Below are 23,640 nucleotides of genomic sequence, written 5' to 3'. Positions count from 1 at the left end.
ACTTTTGATGGCAAGAACCACAATTACTTTTGCACCAACCTAATACTTAGTGTGAGCCTACTGTAAAAAGGTGAAAAGAGCACTGTGTGAAAGTTGGTACCTGTTATACACAGAAATGGCAGAAACCATACCAGATGGTGGGTGAGTGACTGAAGTTGAAGAACATGCGAGGGAAGGTAGAAGAATACAATTTCTTCTCGAGAGCTTACACTTTTTCTGCCCTATTAAGAGGGACTAGGACTTGAATACTAGCCCAGAATGAATGAATGAATAAATGAATGAATGAATGACTAAATAAATAAATAAATAAATAAGAGAGAATGATTTCCTGTGTTGTTAGATGTAATTTCAAACAGTTGAGTTGAATATATTCCCAAATTGAGCTCCCTTGATTGTCTTCTGGATGGAAATATTTAACTAGCAGGTTCGTTTGTCCATGCCAGATAATTTTTTGAGCACTCACTGCCTACCAGTATCTGTTCCAGGTACTGGGGAGGTGATAATAGGAAAGATAGATAAGGCCATGCTCCTAATGGAATGCGAATTTCTGTGTGTGTATGCATGTGTGTGCATACCCATATTTATATAGGGATAGTCAAGAAATCATGCTAAAAAACACCCAACTATTTTCACTATACTAGGCCTAATTTAAAAAAAAAAAAAACTTAAATAGGACAGCAATAGAGAATTGGGAAAAAATGGATGCTACAGATAGGGTAGTCTCTGAGGAGGTGACTTTCAGGCAGAATTCTGAAGAAGCAGAAGAAGCCAGTCATTAAAAGATCTATGAAAAGGTATTCCAGGCTGAGGGTCCATGAAATGTCAAAAGTGTGGAATGACTATGAGCTGACATGTTTCAGGTTTAGTAATGAGAATGGTACAAAGAGAAGTTGCAGAGATAAGTAGGCAGCCACTGCATGAAGGAGCCTTGTGGGCAATGACCAGAAGTTTGCATTTTTTTTTTTTTTTTTTTTTTTGAGACGGAGTCTTGCTCTGCCACCTAGGCTGGAGTTCTAAGCACATATCGAAGCCACTGGAATACTTTAAGCTGAAGACTAATGTGATATGATCTGATAGTTTTCACAGATGACTGTAGTTGCTGACTGGAGAATGGGCTGTAGGAGAGTGAATAGAGGCAGGTATCTCTGTTAGGGGGACCCTTATAGTAGCTTAGGCAGGTGGTACTGGGGAGACACTGGCCTTCCTGTTGTACTGAACTGCTGTTCTCCTGGTGAAGTTGTCTACTGTTAAGAGTTGTTCTGCTCGCCTAAAAAAAAAAAAAAAAAAAAAAAAAAAAACAGAAAAAAGGTCTGAAAACAGAACAATCTGTTGGTTATAACATATGCCATGTTAGTTGATGAAAAAGGAAGAAAACTAGACATAGCAGTTACTCAGAACTACTTTTAGGAGATATTTTGCTTTCCATTTAGCATTTGGGACCAGCCAAATACACACTTACGTGATTCTTCTGAGCTGTAAGGCACATTAAGAATAATAAGGAGACTAGCTAAATGCTTTAGGCATTATAAAGCCATAATATACCAAATGTGTTATTGTTAATTCATGTTGCTAGCCCACCCTTTTAATAGCCGCCAGGAGCCATAATGACACATGCTGTGAATATATATTAAAACAATCCCCACAAGTTGCTCCAGTGGTATTGGGTAATTAGATATTTCTCTGTACCCAGAAAGGCTTAGATGCAGCTAGATGGAAATGGCATTGACTGTGGCTTTTCTAATACTGCTGTGAAGAAATGAATGTCGGTTCTAAATGTATAATCTGTGCTTCCTCAGTCTGTGCTCCATCCTGGAAAACAAGATATTTGGTGCCACGATCCCTGAATTTTTCTTACCACCATGCATGAATTTGAGCAGGTTCTATTTTCTTGTCCTTCTTTAGCCAAACCATCCACATAATGTCTGCTACTGAAGTTATATTTAAAGGTGGTAGGAAATGTTATTTAAAATAAAATTTGTGCTTACTCTTTTCTGCTGAATATTGAAAAATACTGCATACCGTAATAAATCATTTGAATTCATCTTAGAGTTTATGATATTAATCATTTAAAATAAAAGTTAAAACATACTATGAATGCTATTATGTCAGTTTATTTATTTATTTTTTAATAATTAGTATCTCTTGGGCATTATTTCCATAATTTGAGGACTAATAATAATAAGCTTTAATAATAAGCTTTTGGGCTTGCGTAAATTTAAGTTCGGTGGGGACAGGCAGGCCTTGGAAATGAGTGAAGGGAGATAGGTAGGAAATATATTCAGGCCAGAGCACTTATACCCAGTTTTATCAGGTCTGATTTTTGACACCTGAATTTTTACATAAAATCTTCCCCAAACCAAACATTTTAAAGTTACATTTCTAAATTATTCAGACTAATTTAGGACTAGAGGCCTCCACTTTGTCTCTGATATGGATCTACCTTATTATTGTTTTTCATCTAATTACCTATTGATAGAAATTTAGATCTAAAATTCATGTTTACCATCTATCCTGACTTGTAATTCTTTGCCAATTTCTTGCCAAAATAAGATTTTGTATCCAGGGGACTGATGTCTATGAGCCACTCCAAAGGATTTTCCTTGGCTGCAAGTACAGAGAAACAAAAATATGAGCAGTAATTGCAAGTTGACTGAAATATTTACAACTCTGGTAAGGCAGATCCAGGGTGGGTAGCATCTGAATCTTACGCAATTTTTATCCTCTTTAGGACAAAGCCTACACAATTGTAACCACACATTTAGATATAAGATCTTAGAAGGGGTGTTAGTGTAAGAAGCCCTGAAGCTTTTATTTCATTAGCTTCTGGGTGAAGACAAGAAGAAATGGAGTGAGGAGAACAAAGCTTTGAGGAGAAACATATAGTTTATTTTCCCTAGATTAATGAAGGGACAGGGAGGTATCACTGACATCATTAACATTTCAGCAAAAGTAAACATATTCTGTCAGATGAACTTACAGCCTTCTGTTTAATTATATATTTTAAAGTGAAGTTTCTCTAAAATTTTGACTATGTTCAAAGTTCCTTACTCAATAATAAGTTTACATTTTAATCAGGAGGATGTCAGACCCAGTAACTCAATTCATTTTGAGAATACAAACTACCTTTTGTTTAACATAAATACATTGACCTTGGGTAGAATTTCCTTTCAATTACTGGAGACTCCCAACTTTTATTATTTATCATATTTGTTGCACAGATGAAATAGATATTGAACAAAGTATAGGGTTATTGCAAAGCAAAGATTTCACAGCATTAGCTTCCCAGTGGCCTAGGAACATTAGTATTTCACATTGAATGTCCACAGAAGAATTACGAGGGGCAGAAATCCAGAATTTGCCAGAAAAATCTTCAAGAACAATGAAAACCCAAAATAAGCAAAGCCAGGTGTAATAGGAAATTAGATAATTTGTGGACAAAATAAGAGTAATGTGGGTAGATAGACCCTAGCTAAATAAATATTAAGTTCTAAATTATTTGATTCAGCTTTGGTTAAAATGGCAGTAAAATTCAGTGATTTCCAGTTTCACCAGTGCTTCATGGGAGCCTTTGAAGAAGCTCTAGGAAAGAGTATTGGGAGAACACAAAGCATTGATTGGGTAGCCCTTACCTTTGTTTAGAAGCAGAATAAGAAAAGTTAATTTATACATATGTATGTAGGTAGGTAGGTAGGTAGGTAGGTAGGCAGGCAGTATAGAGTTAAGAACTCAGACTCTGGATTCAAACCTCACTTATGTCACTTATTTAGCTGTCAGATGTGGGGTAAGTTACATATCCTTGGGCTACTAATAATAGTAACTAAGGCTGATTAATAAGTTAAAAATAAGTTTACATTTAATAAGTTAAATTTAGGAAGGATTTAATTTGTTGTAAGTTGTGAAGCTGTTAGGAAAGTACCATATATGGGTTTGTTGATATCACAGTCATCATGACAGTAATTAGTATTGAGCATATATTCACCATCTTGTCATTGCAAAATTATTTATTACTCTTCTGTTAAGAACTTTTCTGTAAGATCAAAAGGTTTGTTTTAATTATGATTTTCAAGAATCTTTGCCTTGAAAGTTTAAAGGCCATATGTGTTTGTTATTAAAGATAACATTTGTTAGAATGCTTTCAAAGAAAAAATTGTTCATTTAAATCTGTAAACTATGTTTGTCATAGGAAGTTGAACTTTCCTATCAACTCTTTTATAATTGACATATTGCTTATGACCTAGCTGAACAATCCTGTTATAATTCTCTTAGCAGTATATAAGAATTAAGCATTTTCTTTCTAAGGTAGCAACATTACATGAAAGCTTTGTTTCCTACATAAAGTGTAGTTAAGTACAATTTTAAGTATTCTTAAAGGATTTAAAATGCAGTATCTCATAATTTCACAAGCCATAGCTTAATTTCTTATTCAGTGGTTCTTAAAATTTTTGATCTCAGAATCCTTTTATACTCCTAAAAATTATTGATGACCGAAAGAAGTTTTGCTTATGTTGTTAAATCTATTGATATTTGCCATATTAGAAATTAAACTTTTTAAAAAATACTCTATTTAAGACAATAATTCACATTTTGCACATTAAGATAACATTTTTAAACAAAAATTAACTATTATTCAAAACCAAAAATCGAGAATGGCATTGCTTTATAGTTTTGCAAATCTCTTTAATGTCTGACTTAATATGTTAATTAAATACAGTTGTCAAAAGTGCTACTAAGAAAAATTCCGTGATCCCATGAGAGATATAAAAGGATACCTAACACATTGCTGTTGATTGCAGAATAATTCCTTGAGGAAGTGACATATAAATTGAGATCTGAACCATGGGCAGGAGGGAGCCAGGCAAAGAGAAAGGCACTGAAGCAGACCTTAGGGATGGGAGAAATTTGATGCATCTGGATATAAAGGAGGGAAGGCCACTGTGGTTTGAATATGTTGAGCGAGAGGGAGACAGGCTCCTGATGAAGCCAGAGAGAAGCTGGGACAAGAGTTATGCAAAGCTTTAGGGTCCGTGTGGACTAGTGTAGCTTTTATTCTACAAGGAAGGGGGACCATTGATTGGATTTAGAAAGGGGATAGTGGGGTGATATGACCCAATTTGCACTTCAAAAAAAAAAATCACTCTGGCTGCTTGTGGAGAATAGACTGAAGTAGAGGGAAGAATGGATATAGGAAAACAGTTTAAGAAAGCAGTGTAGCAGAATATGCAAGAGATGATACATATTTAGGAAGCAGCACAAAGTGGAACTGGTGATGGATGGGATATGGCAGTGAGCTCAAGGAAAGTGACTCATGTTTTGTCTTTTCTTCGACTCATCTGTCTTCATCTAACACACATGTTCTTGTTCTTAAATCTAGTAAACAAAATATCAAATTACGCCATGAAGCAGAAATCCTATGTTTGAGCTATGGGCTTGGATGTGTTGTCATTACCTGGATAGAAATTTAGGAAGCCTGTCATTGTGTATTCTTTCAGAATCATTGCATTTTAACATTCTGTATCATTTTACAGATGTCACAAAATTGGACTTTTAAAAGAAATTTATTCAACATGCTAATACTTTAATACAGTCATTACTTGAACTAGTATTTGTGTAGCTGGTGAAACTATTACACTCCTCCTCCTTTTGCTCATTTTTATATTCTCGGAGCTGGGTAGTTGGATAAAATGGAATCTGTCCGTCATAACAGTAGCCATCCTGAGTATCCAGATGTCAGGGAGTTTCTGCCAGGAAGGGAAGACAGCTGTTTGGAATGGGAAAGGAGTAGAAGATACTGCAAAACATGTCAAGAGTTTTATCAGGGGAGTGAGATGACAGTTGGTAGCAGGAAAGGGTAAGCAGACACTGGAACATGTCTGGAAAAATCAATTTTGTTTGTGGCTTAGGTGATAGCCTAAGACATTTAAAACTGCTCTGTTATGGAACCCTGCATTTGTCTGGATTATCTATCCAACCAGCCTTGTTTAAGTGCAAGCTATAGGATTAGCAGATTGTAAACATACTTGTAAACATACTCTAAGCAGTCAATGTATTTCAGCCCAGTATTAGGTAGACAGTACAATGAATCATTTTCTAAATGGCTTGTGAGCATTTTTGTCTCTAACTTCAGTATATTTGGGACACTCAGATATTCTACCTTACCCCAGTGAAGAAACAGAACATGACCTATCACTGTTAAAAAGAACTTTAGACAGGTAATGAAATAAAACGTCTTCTGGGTTTTAGCTTTTTCACTGAATTGGTATTTTAGTTTTAGCTCTTATCTGTATTAGTATTTGACGCTTATCTTGGAAACAAACAGATCTGACTCCTAGAATTGCATGCAGCTGTCCTAGACTGTCTTTAGATCAGTCTTCTAAGATTATACCAACGAACTTCTTCAAACTGTCACAGTTTCTATACAAATTATCTTTGTTTTTGAAATGTATTAAAACCTAACGTAGTATGCAATCTTGTGGGCAACTGGCCAGCACTGCTTCTCTTTCCTGGTCAAAGCTTTTGGTGGCATTCTGAAATACAATTTCAGTGTTGATCTCCTTTTGATCACTGTGGACCAGAGTGAAAAATATTTTCTTATTGCCATCTTGACCTACAAAGATGTGCTTGATAGGGGTGTGTTCATTTTACTATAATTACGTGTGCCAAATACTTGCAGTGTATGTCTTTATTTATAATGGTAATTATAAATTAGGCCTTTAAAAAGTCATTTAGTTTTGGAAAATAGATTCAAAATTAATTCAAAAATTATTCTTCTTAAGTGTAAAATCTTTAAGTGTTCTCTCATAGATTATTGGAAATTTTGTGTTGCTAAGCTGTGTACATGTTTTGTGTACGGAAGGGAAGAGAAATTCTGTAGAATAAGCATTAACTATTATTTGCTCCTGATTCTGAATGTTGTCAACCAAGGTGATTGCTAAAGCTATTCATTTTAATTAAGTAGCCTATTGCAGGCATTTATTAGATAGATTCATTGACATTTCAGCAGAGGCGTAGGTAGATATTTCTTCTTCTATCCACATTTGATGCTTGTGTGGCATTTTATTTTATTTTTTTATTTCATTTTATTTTTTTGAGATGGAGTATCGCTCTGTCGCCCAGGCTAGAGTGCAGTGGCACGATCTCAGCTCGCTGCAAACTCTGCCTCCCAGGTTCAAGCGATTCTCCTGCCTCAGCCTCCCCAGTAGCTGGGATTACAGGTGTGCACCACCATGCCCAGCTCATTTTTGTATTTTCAGTTTCACCATATTGGCCAGCTGGTCTCGAACTCCTGACCTCATGATCCACCTGTCTTGGCCTCCCAAAGTGCTGGGATTACAGCTATGAGCCACCGCATCTGGCCCATTTTTTTTTTAATTGAATAAATTATTTTTATCTTCTTTTATTTTAGATTCCAGGGGTGTGCATGCAGGTTTGTTACATGGGTAAACTGAGTGTTGCTGAAGCTTGGTGGATGAATGATTCTGTCAGCCAGGTAGTGAGTATAGTACATGACTGGCAGGCTTTGAATCCATGTCCCCCTCCTCATCTCCCTCCTCAAGCAGTCCCCAGTGTCTCTTGTTCCCATCTTTGTGTCCATATGTATTCAATGTTTAGCTCCCCCTTATAAGTGAGAATGAGCATGTGTTGTATTTGGTTTCCTGTTCCTGTGTTAGTTTGCTTAGGATAATGGCCTCCAGCTGCATCCATGTTGCTGCAAAGGACATAATTGCATTCTTTTTAAAGCTTCATAGTATTCTATGGTGTATATGTACCATGTTTTCTTTATCCAGTTCACTGTTGATGGGCATCTTGGTTGATTCCATGTCTTTGCTGTTGTGAATAGTACTGCGATGAACATAGGAATGTACATGTCTTTTTTTGTAGAAAGATATATTTTCCTTTGGTTATATACCCAGTAGTGGGATTGCTGGTTCGAATGGTAGTTCTGTTATTAAGATCTTTGAGAAATTTCCACACTGCTTTCCACAGTGACTGAACTAATTTACATTTCTACCAGCAATATGTAAGTGTTCCCTTTGCTCTGCAGCCTCACCAGCATGGTATGGCTTTTAGAAGTTTTGAGAGTTCAGGGAGGCTTTTCAGAATTCTAAAATTCTGATAAGCACAGCCTAAATATTTATGTGTAGTCTAAGAACTCAAGCATATGCTTTTTTAGTTTTAGTTTTAGTTTTTTTTAAAAAAGCTTTCCTTTGTAAAATCAAATTAAGAAAGGCAGCCTGGTGAAGTAAAAGGATAGCTGTGTTGAAATTTGAATGACAGCAAGTTTAGGATCTGTATTTAGGAACTGTTTCATCTGTGGTATAATGAGGTGATTAGACTAATACAATTTTTTGGCTGTTTGTATGTTTTTTGGTTTGGCAGTACAATTGCTTTTCCAAAAAATCCTAATGTGAAGCTCTCAAATAAGAAAGAGGATGAAAGCTTGGACCTTCTGCTTGTAGTGAGGGTAGGGCCTGGAATCATATCTACTTAGCTCTCCCCCTTGCACTAGTCATGACCATTCTCTGAACTTCTTATTACATGAGATTATTCTGCACAACACCTGTGTTCCACACATCACAGTTGCAGGATCCTTAGGCTACCTGAACCATCCCATTTTTCAGGTATAAAAATCTTTAGTAGTACATTAAATGCTTTCCATTTATGACTTAGAGATTGGAGATGTAGGTAGACATGCTTTCTAAGGATGGCATTTTCAAATTGACATATCCTTGTCTCTCTTATGCTCCTGATACTCTGAATAGATTTCATGTGCTGATTAGGTGATCACAATCAGCTAATGGAATATTGAAGGAATGTGTTTGCAATCTGTGAAAATAATTTATTGATGATGTGTACAATAAAAATTCTGGTTTCCATTTGTTTAATTATGAAGCATATATTTAGGAGATGTTGTGGTAAAGTATGGAAAAGGCCAAAAGTATTTGAGATGGCCATGCCCTTGGAGGAAAAATAGTCTTATTGGAAGGATAGTGGGAAAAATCTGTTGTTGGGATTCATTGGAAAAAACAACTCTTTCCCCATCCTGTGTGGTTGTGCTGGGAATGGCCAGTGTAGTGGCCTGTGGGAGCTTGACTTGGGTCTGTCCAATGTCTGAGTCACAGGAATATGCCCCAATGATTGTTCCAGGAAGCTGAAGCATCTCCTACGTGGCTCTCAGTAAGATTCCTTTGGTGAAATCTGATCTATGTAGAGAGAAGACTTGATATAAAAAAGCTGTGGGTTTGGGGTTTCAGAGCCTGCTCATGGAAGAAGAATATGAGGCCAAAAGCTGATCAGAGACAAACAGAATTGAGAGATGGAAAGAAAAGGAGATGGCGGGAGAGAGAGCAAAAAAGGGTATGTGCCTTGATCTAGATTTGTCTGATGTTCTCTCTATCATTGGAATACCTAGTTATATAAGCCAATTCTCTTTCTAGTTGAGGCTAGTTTGATTTGTGTTCTTGTCATCGTCAGCCAAGGAATCTTGAATAATCAACACAAGAAACCAGTGAAGCTATCATAAAGTACTAGGTACTTTGAGAGAGAGAGAGAGGGAGATCCCTCTCTTGCTTTTCTTTCAGGTGGAATGAAAGCATCTCAGTATTAAACATTCCCTGGGCACTAGGCTAATGGCTTCTGGGGTTAGCAAAATCCTTGAGATAGACAGCTGCTCCACTTGGAACAGTCCTCAGGCACCTGGATCTCCTGGTTTCTTAGAAAATCATTAGTGCCCAGGATTGCTCCGCCATGTCCTTTTTCTGTGTCTATTCTGAATTCTCACATCTTCCATTTCATCCTGTTTTTCTCATATCCGGTCCCAGTCCTAGTATTATTTCCTGTCCTCTGTCCCAGTAATATTTCACCTATGTTGAAAACCATATTTATTTTCCCAAACTAAATAATATTCCTCCCCCATAGATTTTTTTCTTATCTGACTAATTCATTAGATTGTTATTTTACTGCTTAAACTACACTTAGTTGTCTTCAGAGATCTTTCTACTTACTTATATGTCTCCCGTTATGGTAAAGAGATATGTGTTTTGGAGAAAATGTCTTATATTATCCCCAAAATAGATATTAGTATTATTTCAAGAGATGTGTTCTATCTGAAGCTCTGTTACAGACGTTTTGGGAGTCTTTCTTCTGATACTTTGAGGTCTGCTGTCATGTACATTAGCTAAACTTTTTAAATTCAACAAATACCCTAACGTTGTTTTTATACTACGGTGTTTTTGATTCTTTCTACCAAAAGATACCACATGGCTTCCTGGGAGTGCCTCAGAGGCTTGTTTTCTGAAATTAAGGGTGTGGCTGGAGCCAGTCCTTGTTTTAAACATGCTCCATACCTTAAATTGGTTTTCACTGGGAGCATCAAAATTCATATTGATGAGTGAAAGCTAGAAATACAACGCAAGTTTAAGGAGAAGTTTTCTGCCAAGTGACTGCAAGGAGCCAGCAGCTTAAAACAAGTAGGTGGGAAAGAATGCGAGGTCTGATGCTGGGCATGGCAGATTCGGCCACAGTCAACTCGGAAGAATTTAACTAGTATACTATTATTTCAAATCAGAAATGTGATCAATGCATGAGAACATGCTATCTAAATAAGTTTATGTGTGTATATACATGTAAATGTACTTTAATATTTGTGTATATATTGACCTCATCATATGAAAAACAAACACTAAAAGACGTCATGACAATAGCTTTAGAAACAGAAGCCTGGAGAATCAGCTAAGGCAACTTGTAAGCTCATCTTTGGGAGTGTGATTTTCTCCAGTCAGAATGCCTTACCCCATTGATCTCGTATCTTTATGTCATTTCAGCCACACTCTCCTTTCCCAACAAAAACCTCAGCATTTAATGATACCATCAAATGCTTTGATTTATTCACAGTACATGCACAAGAGTCTCAGAATATCAGTATCAATCCTACTACAAATAATATAATTACCATGAGCAGTTTAGACTTTTCCTTTAAATTGTTATGTATTTTAAATAAAATCGCTAGAAATAGCACCTCTGTGAGTACTTATGTCAGCAACTGGATATGAAATTAGGTTTATTTTACTTCCAATTTATAGAGATTGCTTTTTTAGATTTAATTTTGCATTATAATTATGTAGAATATTTATGATTTCAAAATCAATCTATAAAACCAGTATGTTCAAAGTAGTATAACTTCTATATCTCTCTCATACCCTATTTCTTCCTTCCCCAAATTTTTAATACTTAGTTTATTAAATATAAATACAATATATACATAAGGTTGCATATATATATGGATGTACATACACTTTTGTATATAAATACATTTATATTTGTGTTCCATCCTTTCTTTGAAAAGTTATATATACCCTATACATTTTTCTTCAACTTTCTTTTGTTCATTAGAAAAATAGACTGGAGAGTATGCAGTTGCACTTTCTAGAATGATTTCTTTTCTTCTTCTTCTTCTTCCTCCTCCTCCTCCTCCTCTTCCTCTTCTTCTTCTTTTTTTTTTTTTTTTTTTTTTTTTTTTTTTTTTTTTTTTTACAGTTTTATGGTACTCCATCATGGGGATGTACCATGTTTTTTTCTCACTCCATCTCCTATTTATAAACACTTTTATTTTCAATACCTTGTTATTATAAATAATGCTGTAGTGAATTGCTTTGTGCAAACATATATTTTATCTTTGCCAGTGTGTCTTTTGGATAGACTCCCAGAAGTGGAATTCTGTGTCAAAGGATAAATACATACGTAATTTTGCTAGGTATTGATGAACATCCATCCATAGGGTTTGCGTACATCACTTTGTATTTATACCACAACTATATGAGAATTCCTAGTTTGCTAAGTCTGGTCAACATACTATATTGTTGAACTTTAAGATTTTTCTGTCAGATAGGTGAGGGATGGTATCTCAGTATTGTTTTAGATTGCATTTGTCTTATTAAAAGCACAGTCTAGTGTGTTTTCTGATGTATAAGACCCATTTGCATTGATTTATGAGCTAATCAGTTCATATTTCTCACTCATTTTTCAGTGTGATTGTTGGCTCTTTTTCTTCTGATTTTGAAGCCCTTTGTATATTGGGGATTTTTATCTCTAGTAAAGCTTACAAATATGTTCTCCCAGTTTGTTTCTGGAATATTTTATGTAATCACAGGTATCCATGTTTTTCTTTATTACTTCGAGATTTTAAATCATTGTTAGAAAAGTTTTCCCCGTTCCTAGATTATTGAGATGACATATTACCATGTTTTTTTTTTTTTCTAGTCCTTAATTTTAGTTTTCATAGTTAAATAGTTGATCCATTTGGAATTTATCCTGGTTTAAAGTCTAAGGAATGGATCTGATTTTACCTTTCTTCATGTGACTATGCACTTGTCCCAACGGTTCCTATCAAAACTCCATCTTCTCCCCAATGATTTAAGGATAGCGTATTTATCATATGCCAAATTCTACATTCAGTGGGGTTTATCTTTTACCTCTTTTTGGAAAGAGTGAAGAAACTTTTTTTGGTTTTTGTTTTTGGTTTTGGTTTTTTTTGGATTGACACTTTATTTTTTATTTTAGGTTCTGGATTACCTGCGCAGAATGTGCAGGTTTGTTACATAGGTATACATGTGCCATGGTGGTTTGCTCCCTCCCCACACCCCTCCACCCCCAACAGGCCCCAGTGTGTGTTTTTCCCCTCCCTGTGTCCATGTGTTCTCATTGTTCAACTCCCACTTATGAGTGAGAACATGTGGTGTTTGGTTTTCTGTTCCTGTGTTAGTTTGCTGAGGATGATGGCTTCCAGTTTCATCCGTGTCCCTGCAAATGACATGATCTCATTCCTTTTTATGGCTGTGTAGTTCATGGTGTATATGTACCACATTTTCTTTATCCAGTTCATCATCGATGGGCATTTGGATTGGTTCCATGTCTTTTTCAAAAGCCCTATTGAACCGTTTTTCCCTCACTTTCCTTGTTGGCTGAAACTGGGTCACACAACTTTGCTAAACAAATCCTTTGCAGAGGGAATGAGATTTCTACTATTGGCTCAACAACATTCTTGGCTCTGGAAGATGGGTGGATTGCCTGGACCAAATCAGGGGTAGGAATGTAAGAAAGATGGTGAGAGGAAGAGATTGAGAGGAATATCGCATAGTGAATGACACATTTGTCTGTCTTTCTGGACCATAAGCTTCTCAAGGTCACAGGGTTCTAACAGGTCATCATGTCATCATGTCCCTAGCCACTATTACAGTGCCTAGACATAATATAGGTGTGCACATACTTGCTGAAGAGCACTGAGTTGGAATACTACTAAGTGTGGCTTTATAATAAACTAAATAAACCAAGTAGTTTGTTTTGTTATGTTTTACCATTTAGCTATAGTATAGCTGAAATAACGTATTAGAAATATGTTAATCACTAGGTTCGTAAGACCTGAATACGTTGGGTAAATGTTTTGGCATTTGTTTTTTAGGTTCTGTTTTGAAATTTGAATGATGTGTTTAGAGTACCCTTATTCTGGGACTTCCAGTATATTTGATAAATATTCTTTATGTCTGAGTCGAAGTGGATAGAAAGCAAATGGACTATAAATGTCCTTAAAGGCAAAACCAGTGTGTTCTCTGTCACATGTCTCTGTACTTGAAATATTGTGGATGTTTTCTTGATATTTATCAGATGAATGAATGAATGATATCTCAATTTTACAGGTAGTCATGGAAACTTAGCGCTAAATGGCTGTCTGATGTCATTCACCTAAAAAAAAGGTCTAAAATTTTTGCCCACACAGAAATCAATTGCCTGTCCTAGTGATTATATTCTTTCATATTCTCAGAGCTATACTTTTATAGTCTGCAAACACAGAATTATACTGTTGAGAAACCAAGTTTTGTAAAAAATAATAACCAATGTTTTGAAAAGAGGATTATTTCTTAGCAAATATTGAAAATATATATGTTGGATATAAAGAATGAGTTGGTTCTTAACATGGGACTAATGCAGAATAGGGGCTAAATGCTAAGTGTAATGTTAAAATTACTCACCATATTGGCCTTTGCCTTAACTTCTTTTCTCATAATGTAGGCATTTAGGATTTTCAACTTCTCAGCCATCCTAGAAAAGTTTGACTTTTATATGATACTTAAATGTCAATATCTAATTTCAGAAAATGAATTTACAATTTGTGGGGAGGTAATTTCAGAGCACACTTTGCCTACCTCTGATCTGGCGAAGGATCAAGAAAATTTGTCAAGTTCTGAAAGTCTGCATCTTTTAGTAATCTTCTTCAATAAAAATGTGATTAAAATGTTTCATCAGGTTAAAGTGTTGCTTGTGGCGGTGGAAATTTCCTCTGCTTAACACGTCATCAGTATGACATGTCACGCTTGCCTTTATCAGCAGTTCTTGTACACACATTAAGTGTAAACACATTTAAAATGACAGATTTAAATGTATCTCAATAGCAGAGGAACCGCTGGTAATAGGTCATAAGTAAAGCGTTTCTAATAAAAGCATTGCCGTCAAGTACTAACTGGCTCAGGTTGGTTGCCTCAGTGTTTGTTGGATATCTATACTCTTGTCTCATGCAATTTGCTCTTACTAGCCTCCTCACCTTCCCAAACTGTAAAATTTAATCTAGTAAGAGATTACATTCTCAATTGCACACAGAAAATTTCAAATTTGTCTGCAGTAAATGATGCAGCCTCTCTTCTAAGAATACATTGCTCCTACCATGCCCTTACCAGCCAATATCTTGAGTTTCCATGTTTTGTAAGCCTATAGATTTTTCACACATTCTAATGACAATGCCCTAAAACATATCAGAATGATCTTTTTATAGAAACAATGAGTGGATCTCACATACAGATTCTATAGGTTTCTGCCTTTTTAAAAAGCAAAGGTAGTCACATACGTTGTTCTCATCACCACCATATTAAATAGTATGTTTTGTCAGGGGAGGGACTGTGGGGTGGTGATTCTAAATTTGCTGTATACTCAGTACAGCTGGATCTAAGAAAAACATTTTAAAGTTTACCAGAAACTCAATATCATTCAGAACCTATAGGATTAGGGTTGGAAAAAAATATAGATATAGTAAGAAAAGTGACCCATATAGAAGCCTTTCGAGGTCTGTTGGAAGACCATTATTGAAAGGAAGGATAGGTGTAGGTTGTCAGTGGCGGCTGATTGCTGAATGACTAGACACGATTGTTGAGATGACTGTGTTACATTTTGTATACCAAAATAAAGCTTTCTAGAAATTTTCTTAACTAAAAGTAAATATTCTAATTTCTAAATTTTTATATTCACTTTTTCCCCTCTTTTTTCCTGGATGCTTCTTAGTACAGAGACACACACAGACACTGACACACTCCCTACTTATTTAACACATTTGAAATAGCACTTTGTTGGATGAGGAAGTAAATACAGTCTTCCTAGAAGTGTTCTGAGACTTTTTTCAAATGGTTTTTCCTTTATCCCACATCTCTAAAGCTCACTTTCATCCCACTTAGTTGTGTATGTATGTTGTCACACACGTATATTCTTTTGAGGTGGGTCTGATGGGAGGTATCTCTTTTTACTCTTTTATTTTTTTTCTTTTTTCTTTTTATTTTTGAGAGGGAGTCTCCCTCTGTTGCCCAGGCTGGAGTGCAGTGGCGCGCTCTCGGCTCACTGCAAGCTCCGCCTCTCGGGTTCACGCCATTCTCCTGCCTCAGCCTCCCAAGCAGCTGGGACTATAGGCGCCCGCCACTACGCCTGGCTAATTTTTTTTTTTTTTTTTTTTTTTTTTTTTTTTTTTGTATTTTAGTAGAGACGGGGTTTCACCGTGTTAGCCAGGATGGTCTCAATCTCCTGACCTCGTGATCTGCCCGTCTCGGCCTGCCAAAGTGTTGGGATTACAGGCGTGAGCCACTGCGCCCGGCCTATTTTTACCCTTTACTGAGGTAAGGGTTTCAATGAAATAATGCAAATATATGTGAAATTAAACTAGAGTAGTAATTGCAACTGGAGTGAACCAAAAAGTACAGTTGACACAAAATTAAATTAGTAAAAATACATGGTGTGGGGCTTTTTAAAGGGCAGCCTCTTTTATTATTACACACACGCACATTCAGCAATGTACTCTGTTGAAATAGCCTGTCCACTTCGAAATGCTTAGCAAGTTGGCATTTTCTTTAAACAGGATAATTTAATGGTAGAACTGTCCACCTGTTTTGCATTCTTTAAATAATTAGGCTTAAAGGGGTCCTGCATTGCATGATTGATAAATTCGTTTTGCTGCAGCCCTTACCGCGTTTACGCCTTAGAGAGCTTAGCTATAATGGATTAGGTTTAATTCTTATAGTCCTGTGTTGTTCTTCTGGCATGCTAAGTCAAAACAAAAGAAAAAAATTGTGCTTTTGGCAATAAATCATGGCCTGCTGGGAAAGTCAACATCTACCCAGATTTGCCAGGTGGCTATTCAGAAACTCTCATAACTCTGAAGTCTGAAAGAGCTCCTTTACGTCTGAAGCTCAGACATACAGAATAACTTACATAGGGTGTGTTGGACTATGGTTTTCTTATCATAAGCACTGGATCATAGAAGAGCAAAGGGAGAAATACGGTACTCTCTTGATTTTAACAGCAGCAGGAACAAGAAATTCAAGGGAGAAATTACTGGAAGATCATTTACCTGGGCTCGTTTTGAAGTGTTTTTTTGTTTTGTTTTGTTTTGTTTTGTTTTGTTTTGTTTTTGAGATGGAGTCTCCCTCTGTCGCCCAGGCTGGAGTGCAGTGGCGCGCTCTCGGCTCACTGCAAGCTCCGCCTCCGGGGTTCACGCCATTTTCCTGCCTCAGCCTCCGGAGTAGCTGGGACTGCAGGAGCCCGCCACCACGCCCAGCTAATATTCGGTTTTGTTTGTTTGTTTGTTTTTTTTTATATTTTTAGTAGAGACAGTGTTTTACCATGTTAGCCAGGATGATCTCCATCTCTTGGCCTCGTGATCCGCCTGCCTCAGCCTCCCAAAGTGCTGGGATTACAGGCGTGAATCACCACGCCCAGTCTTAAGTGTTATTTTTTAAGACTTAAGATGCACCAAAAATGCATAAATATGACCATGAAATTCAATAATACACATATGTATTCATCTATGTACATGTATATATGTATATTTCTGAAATTTGGGTCCTTTTGTTGCCATGTTTTCACTCGGTACTATCCCATTCCCATTCACGTGACCCGCCTCATCCACCATGCTCTATCCTCCCTCTTCCTGGAGTGCTCCCAGAATCCTCCTTAGGCAACAACTGCCTTTCGAACTCCCCAGCTCCTTTGCTCAAATACTGCTTTTTAGGTGTCAGTATCCTTTGGCTCATCATTTCTGGTGATGAACAACCTTTATCTTTCCACCTCAGTATTAGATAAAAGTTTTTATCTTATACTTGTGCCAGGATGCAGAATTTGGGACGTTCTGACCTGTGATTATACTTCCGTATTTGTCAACCTGCTAATATGTTAATACATATGTGTGTTTACACATACATATCTGGAGGGATTTTTCAGTCATTGTTTTACAAAAATGGAGTCTTACTCATTCTTATATCTTTCATTAATTCTTTGAGGAAATCCCTTCCAGGATACTGTAAAAATCTAATTCATTATGTCCAATCTGTAACATAATTTTAAAACTATTTTCTGCTGGTGGGATCCAGCCTTTGTGTGGTTTTGTTTTGTCTTATCACTGTACAAAAAACTCATATGATTTTTTTTTTTTTTTTTTTTTTGAGACAGAGTCTCTCTCTCACACAAGCTGGAGAGCAGTGGCCCAATCTTGGCTCGCCGTAACCTCCGCCTCCCAGGCTCAAGCTATCTTCCCACCTCAGCCTCCTGAGTAGCTGAGACTACAGGTGCATGCCACCATGCCTGGCTACATTTTTTTTTTTTTTTTTTGGTAGAAATGAGGTCTCACTAATAACCTACTTTTAATGGGTTAGATTGTCAGGCATGAAAGTACTAGATTTAAGAAAACGTACTTTTTAAATCTTTATAGATATTGCTAGATTACCTTTCATAAAGCCTTAAAAGTAATATTTTAATCTACCATGTACCAGAATATCCATTTATCTAAATCCAGAGTAGGAGTTTCCCCTTATTTTCATTTGTATTAATGCATTAGGTCTAAATGACATCTCATTGTTTTCTCTATTTAACATTTTCTGTCTTCTATTAAATTTGAGCATCTTTTCATTTTTATTGACTCTTTATATTGTTCCACCTTAAAAATACCTTTTCAGGCCGGGCAGGGTGGCTCACCCCTGTAATCCCAGCAGTTTGGGAGGCCGAGTCACGCAGATTGCTTGAGCCCAGGAGTTTGAGACCAGTCTGGGCAACATAGTGAAACCCCATCCCTACTAAAAAAAAAAAAATGTATATGTGTGTGTGTGTATATATATATATCTATTAGCCGGGCATGGTGATGCGTGCTTGTAATCCCAGCTACTCAGAAGGCTAAGGTAGGAGGATAGCTTGAGCCCAGGAGGTGGAGGCTGCGGTGAGCTGAGATCATGCTACTGCACTCCAGCCTGGGTGAGAGACTGAGACCTTGTCTCTAATAAAATAAATAAAATACCTCTTCATATCTTTGCCCATTTTTTAATTTCTAATTTTTTAGGATACATAGTAGGTATGCATATTAATGGAGTACATGAGCTATTTTGCTACAGGCATGCAATGAGTAATAATCCCACCAAAGTAAATGGAGTATCCATCCCCCTAAGCAATTTTCCTTTGTGTTAGAAACAATCCAATTATACTCTTTTATTTTAAAATGTACAATTAAATTATTTACTACAATCACTTTGTGCTATCAAACACTAGCTGTTATTCTTCATTCTTTCTATTTTCTGTACTCACTAACTATTCACCCACCTCCCCACGATGCTTCCCAGCCTCTGTTAACCATCCTTCTACTCTCTGTCTTCACGAGTTCAATTGTTCTGATTTTTAGCTCCCACTAATGAGTGAGAACATGCGAAGTTTGTCTTCCTGTGCCTGTCTTTGCCCCCATTTTTTTCCTTTAGTTTTTCTTTGTTCCCTTCTTGTCTATTTGTGAGATTGTGTTACCTTTTGTGGATATTAACGATCATCTCTCTTGCATTTTTTTCTAAATCAAATATTTTAAGAATGATTTGATGTTCATACCAGTGTGTATACATATGTTTTTGTGTTCCTTAAAGATAGTTCAAATGGGCTGACATAGGTTAACCAGGTAATAGTTATTATATAGCTGTACAGAGCGGTGTATCTGCAGACACAGACACATCACTAAAATCTTATTTGTCAAAACTATGAATTGCAAAAAGGAGTTTTCAGTGATGAAAACTCTTGGTGTAACCTGGGGGAAAAGGGTCATCTCAGGTCCTCTAAATATTTTTTGAAAGAGACAGTCCTTATTTCCTGGGAGTGAATATTGGTGACTTATATGCCTTTGTTCAGGGATATTTATTATCACACAAATATTTTTTGAAGGAGAGGTATTCACTGATGATGAACCATGTCATTACACAATTTCCTGAACTTTTCCAGTTACTTTTTAAATCTTGCCTTTAAAGGTATAGGTTTCTTAATTATTTGGTGGTTGTCATTTTTTTAACTTTGTGTTTTGAAATAATTCAACATTCACAGGAGTTGCAAAAATGCAAAGAAAAGACCCACGCACACTTCATGCAAACTCTCTATAGTTAGCATCTTGCTTAACTATAGTAACTATAGCCTCATGTAAGAATTGGAAAATTAACATTGGTACAATCCACAGAGTTTATTCATATTTTACCAATTTTACAGCCGTGTGTGTGTGTGTGTGTGTGTCTGTGTACTTCTATTGGAGTTATTTTTTTTACTGTAGTGTGTCAAACAAATTATTCTATCACTGAAATCCTAAGCTCCACAATCATAAATATAAGTAGATAAAACTGAGGTCATAGACAAAGTGGGGCATGGGAGTAGCCTTCTGACTGATGCTACGGAGTGCCATTCTGCATATAAACTTGAGAAAAATCTACAAAGGTGCCTCAAGTTGTCATGGCTCCACTTAGACCTGCATGCAGACAGAGCATACATAAAACCCCCTTTTGATCTTACAAAGTTGCTAATTCTTGGCCTTATGATGGGAAACAGAGCTCAGCACTTTTAGGCTGGCTGGTAGGGACCTTCTCTTACTTAAGGATAAATAAATAATGAGTGTTTGTGAAGATAATGTTCTCCTGACTACAGTGACACCTGCCGAGATTGTTTGGGTTGTAATTTTATAGCATCCTTTTCCAGAATTAATTACACATCTACAGTCAGGCAACCATAACTTCTCTACCAGTAATGTCTCATGTACAACTGTGAACAAATAAATTAATGCCAACTACTGCCTGACCACACACTGTGACAAAGTACGTGTGCTTGGGCAGCAGCACCTCCTTTCTCTTTATGAATCATCTTAGGGGTTCTCTAGGAGAACTTGAAAGGAGTCAGAAAAAGTGGAGGAAGCATTGCTTTGCCCCTGCAGGAAACATCCATTGACTTCAGACTGTGAGAATCAGAAACAAGCGCTACTAGGTCATTGGTCCAACTTCCTCATGTTTGTCGTAAGTAAATGTGGTCCAGAAAAGTGAAGTGATAAGCTTTAAAGGCACAATGATAATTAGTGACAAAGTCTTGACTAAAACTCCGGCTATTTTCCTCTGAAAAGATGCTCTTTCCACTGTAACATTATAGCACTTTGTTCATTTTTATGGATTGAATGAATGGGTTAAAAAGTCAAAACAGTCTACAGAATTTCCAAGATTATTTTTCTCCTCTTTGTTCCTGAAGTATCCTAAGAAGACATGAGTGGCCATTCCTGGGACAGGCAGCCATCTCTTGCTATGGAGAACTGACTGGTAAGAGTGGTTTTGGTGGCTGTAGTGCTTCTACTGAGCTAATGTAACAAAAGTCAGTCAAGGATTTCTAAAGCATTCTATTTTTTTTTCTCCCTGAAACTCCAAAAGAAGTTTAACTGGGGTCTAGTTAGGGTGTTTGAGGAAAATTTGGGTAGTCTTAGATTCAATATATTTTAGACTAACTTAGCTATTTATTAGTATCGACTGTTTAAAAAAAGTTATGAGATAGGTTAAATATACACAGAAGTGGACTAATCAGTGTAATAAATCCCATGTAGGCCATGAACTTCAGTACTGCAATAGGTGGTCAATTATTGGGTTTAAAATAAATATGTATGAATGATTCTGTTTCTTTCTAGATGGCTCTTCCATTTTGCAGAGAGAAAGGGTTTTTTAGGGGGTGGGGTGGTTGTTAAATGATTTTTTTCTTCTGGTTATCTACCAAGTGTAGCATCTTTCTTCCTCTGTGTGGCCCTGGACTTTAAGATATTCTACTTAGGAGGCTGAAGTGGGAGGATCACTTGAGCCTAGGAGTTCAAGGCCAGCCTGGGCAATATAGTGAGACTCCATCTCTTAAAAAATAGATATTATTGTGGTTTGTATTGGCACTGAGAAATACAAACCCACAATATAGAATTTAGAATGATGATTGAAATCTAGCATAGACGATCATGTTGGTTTATAAGATACCATTGGGAGCCATGTTTCCTACCGTGAGACTGGCCTCTGTTGGTAAAATCAGCAGTGGAACATACATGCTGTTAGACATAATGGTGGTTAAATGACTAAACCAAACATAAAGCCCAGGCTAGAGGGGAGAGTAATGACCAAAACTTAGGTATTATGGTCTCTTTAAACTGGACTGAGTACTGTCCACCCACATTGTTCTATTTTAAGTTGGGGAAGTGGTTGTCTTCTCAGCCAAACGTTAATAAGTTCTGTTGGAGGCAGGAAGCATTTTATTCTTGCCGCTTGTCTGTCCTTAAGGCCTGGCAATAAATGTTGATGTTTGTGGAATGGATGAATGGATAGAAGAATGGGTGGTTGGACAAAGGAGTAAAGAAAGACATCTTGGGAAATGAAACTGAATCAGTAACCTCAACATTGTAGATGCCAGTGTGTGGTGTCAGGGTGTTTCAAAGGCTGGCCCATTTTTAAGCAAATGCCATTAAGAGCAGTGTAGCATTAAAATAAATCAGTCTATTATTGCCTTTGGTCACATTTTTGAAACCTAATAATAAGTTCAATGACAGCCTTTTTTTTTTTTTTCCCCCAAAAAAGGCAACAAAAGAATTCTGATTCCAGAAGAAAGACACTGGTGCTTCAGTTTAATGCTGTTCCTAAAGTTCAAAGCATGGATGCCCTGTAGAGGACAGATCTTATTAGAAGAGGATCCTTTTCATATTTTAATGATATAATTTACTTTTCCTATTTTATACAAAATTACATTTTCTAAAAGTAATTTTGGTCCTGTGTAGGAAAATGCCACGGATATGTCCTAGAGAAGGGGGAGATCAAAAGTAGATTTTGACACGCTAGAAATTATAGTGGTCTGCTGAGTATTATCCACAAGAGCAAATCCAACATGGTAGAGCCGAATTTGTAGAATTCATTTAGCTCATTAGGTGACTGTCAAACATCAGGCCCTAAAATAGTGGAAAGGGGATGCAGAGAAGGAGAATTGATTATCCCAGTCCTGTTGGTAACAGAACTCTCATTAGCACCTCAGGGAACACCACAATCCAATGTGTCTCCTTGATAGCCTGGACCCAGTAGTGTCCTCTGGATGGAGACACTGTGTTCCTAATCCCATCCTTAGTGCCCAAGTCTTACCTTGTCTATGTTTATTGGTTATCCCATGATGTGTTCTCTAGGTCACTCACTTTCTTGATCATCCTCTTCTGAATATCACACAGTGGGTTAGTAAAGGCCTTAAAAATGTTTAGATAAGGTACAGCAAAAGAATATTAGTATCTGCCATCTCAATTAAAGCAATAGAGTTATACTGTACATTGGTATATTTCACATTTTTAGTCACCTATGTTTAACACCCCCAGTTAGAAACACAAGAGTAATTTTCTCTACTCGCTCCTTAACACGGAAGAATTGTAGGTTACCTACTCAAGAGTTCTCGTAGATTTCTTCTTTATCCTTGAATGATTTTGAGTTTATGTTTAAATAAAAATCTTTCTAATAGTCTTATAATTGACCCTGAATGTTCTGGAAATTTACATATCTCAGGATAAAAACATAACAGAAATATTAAACTCAGAGGAATCCTGAAGCCAGTCTTAGAAGAAACTACAGAATTGTAGGCCCTTTCTGTCTTATTCTCCTGACATTAATTCTCTCCATATTACCCCTCTTCATTTTCCCACCACCTACACAAAGCTGGGAAGAGATGACATTTGGAACATTGCCCTTTGAGGGCCCACAATTAGATGACAATGAAGTAAGCTGGCAGTCTCTCAACTCCTGTGATTCCAAAGGTTCCCAGTCTGGAATGTTTCTAACTGATGGTCATGAGTCATTGATGGATTTTGAATTCAATTTAGTATGTCTCACCAAACTTAAAAAAGAAAAACAAAAGAAATTTTATAGAATAGGGGATGTCAGAGAGCATCACATATAGTATGACAGTTTCATGACATCAGCTAGTCTATATGTTCTAGATTATGATGTAACATGTTCTCAGGCTGCTCTGCTGGTTCATTGTTCCACCCAGTGGACTGGGGAATCACAGGAATAAAGA

General features: G+C 36.7%; 1 protein-coding gene and 1 long non-coding RNA gene across 3 annotated transcripts in view; one reads left to right on the top strand and one right to left on the bottom strand.

Annotated features, from left to right (window-relative positions):
* FHIT (fragile histidine triad diadenosine triphosphatase) overlaps positions 1 to 23,640 on the top strand; it is an 854,985-nt gene that overhangs the window by 366,521 nt on the left and 464,824 nt on the right. The window lies entirely within an intron of this gene.
* Positions 1,064 to 23,527, bottom strand: LOC117083073. Of its 2 annotated transcripts, XR_004436928.1 has the most exons (5): positions 23,274 to 23,527; positions 22,722 to 22,819; positions 14,022 to 14,091; positions 2,504 to 2,604; positions 1,064 to 1,267 (listed from the first exon to the last, which is right to left on the bottom strand). It is a non-coding gene; the product is annotated as an uncharacterized LOC117083073 (long non-coding RNA). The 2 variants fall into 2 exon arrangements; XR_004436927.1 differs by lacking the exon at positions 14,022 to 14,091.

This window comes from Trachypithecus francoisi, unplaced genomic scaffold (genome assembly GCF_009764315.1).
Source record: "Trachypithecus francoisi isolate TF-2019V2 unplaced genomic scaffold, Tfra_2.0 Lachesis_group0, whole genome shotgun sequence".
Taxonomy (NCBI): domain Eukaryota; kingdom Metazoa; phylum Chordata; class Mammalia; order Primates; family Cercopithecidae; genus Trachypithecus; species Trachypithecus francoisi.
Note: the sequence above shows the minus strand (reverse complement) of the source record. Positions and strands in the feature narration are given on the sequence as shown.